Here is a 2,144-nt window from a genome sequence, read left to right as displayed (position 1 = left end):
GTTAATTATAATAACGTTACTGTATAATCGCAAAATCTGCTGAATGTGGAACAATAAAGTGTATTCAAATGATTGACATCTCGCCAGGCGGTCAACCGCTATGCTACCTACTTTTAATATTTAAAATAAACTCACCCCTGCCCTAGCTTCGGTAATCGTTTGTTGAAAATCTGGCCGAAATCAGAATGATTACAATCAAATTCAACCTATTTAAATTATTTTCATTGTAGTTATTTTATCGATTGCGAATTCATGAGAATTTTTCGGAATATATTGTACCATCTAGGACTCCATAATATTTTTGGGAGAGTGATTCCCTTAACGTTGAAATAGGTTGCACATTTGAATTTAAGGGATGTGTGTTTGTCATTTCTAAATCACGTCTTGTTTGCTTATATTAAAAAATTAACATTGGCCCATGGTTCATGAAAGTAATACGACCAAAAGTAAGTTTAATAAATCTTGTTATGCATATAGGAAAAATACACATTTATTTTTATTAGAAATTATTTCAGGAGGTATTATGCCAGTCGTAAATATTGTCTAACAAACCCAAAAAAATCCATATAAAAGAATGTAGAACATCCGTCCTTTTCGTTTTTGGAAGTCGAGTTAAAAGCTGAACTTTATTAAAAAGCCCAAGTCTTAGAAACTACTGTATCGGTTTTAAACATTATTTCTCTATTAGATAGGTATGTGGTTTAAATATGTGGTAGTCGAGCATGCTTCGGCACGAATTGGGCCAGCTCGCACCGGGGCAGTACCGCACCCACACAGAAGAGCGGCGTGAAATAGCAAAGTGCTGTGTTTCTCTCGGTGAGTGGGGGAGCCGGAGGCCCATATCCTTTTCCTTACCCTTCCCAGTCCTTTCCTTTAGTCCTCTCATCAATCCTTTCTTAATCCCTTCCAGTTTGAAGACGGCACTCGATTGGTTAAGGCGTAAGGTCTGCAATCGAACTTACGCCTCTTCAAATGTTCATGGGCGGTAGTAGCGCTTACCATCATGTGACCCACCAAATCCATTGCCGATGATGACATAAAAAAGGTACCTGATCCCAGAGAACTATATATAGGCTTTTCATGTCCCTACCACGGGCGAATTCGGGGCGGACCGTTAGTACGACAATGACTTAATATCGTTATTTCAAAAAAAAAAAAATACTTTAATTGAGTGTGATAATTTATTAACTGTTTACAACGACGAACGAACGAAGTATAGGAAATTTTAATCGGTATAGATGAAGTTTTCTAATGGCAAATGAATTTTTAAAATCTATAATTATTTTTTGTTTATTCGTATAGTAACAAAATTCAATTCCTCTTTATAATATTCATGTTATTGTTTTATACTAATTTGTGTGGATTTATGTAAATAGTGTAACATCCTAAAAATTCCCTTGTATCTAAAATAAATATTTTTTTAGTACGTCGTATTTTTAAATATTGTCGCTAAATGCGCCATCTGACGTCGCAACTAAATAAAAAACATATAAATAGATATTTTTTTTAAACTTTAATACTGCATATTATCTATTAAAGCCATGTTTACTGCAACGTCTACTTGAATTAAGTCTAAAAATAACGGCATGCGCTGAATACAGATGTCGGGCTCGTGCGATACTTGTGCCACCCCACTAAAACACAATTGTCGAACAAAAAACCTAACGCAGATTGTTTACTCCACTTTTTACCTTTTTTAAAACTTCTGTTCACCTTTTTGGGGTATTTTCGTCGCGCACGCGGCTCCCGTATGCGTATCTCATTGAAAAATACGTCTATTGTGATTTGACGACGCCTCAATTCATCCCATAATTTAGTTATCTATTAGAAACAAATTTGAGGATTTGTACCCTACGTGATTTTTATTGCGTTTTGATGCACGTCGGAACATTTAATCGTAATCGGACAATTTATTCAACTCGGTATACAAGGAGTTTTTTGTCAGGGGCGTCTATGTTTTCTTTTTGTTAATTGTTTATAAATAAAACACAACAAAGTGATAGTAAAAATCTTGTATTAATTTTATCCTTATTAATGAGATACATAAAAATATGTTCATGATAAACATACGATGAACAGAAAGTACATTTTATTTAGATAAATATTGGAGAAAAAACAAAATCATGTTATGGTTAATAACATTA

The sequence above is a fragment of the Zerene cesonia genome, chromosome 17 (assembly GCF_012273895.1).
Source record: "Zerene cesonia ecotype Mississippi chromosome 17, Zerene_cesonia_1.1, whole genome shotgun sequence".
In the NCBI taxonomy this organism is placed as follows: Eukaryota; Metazoa; Arthropoda; class Insecta; order Lepidoptera; family Pieridae; genus Zerene; species Zerene cesonia.
This window is presented reverse-complemented; position numbering follows the sequence as displayed.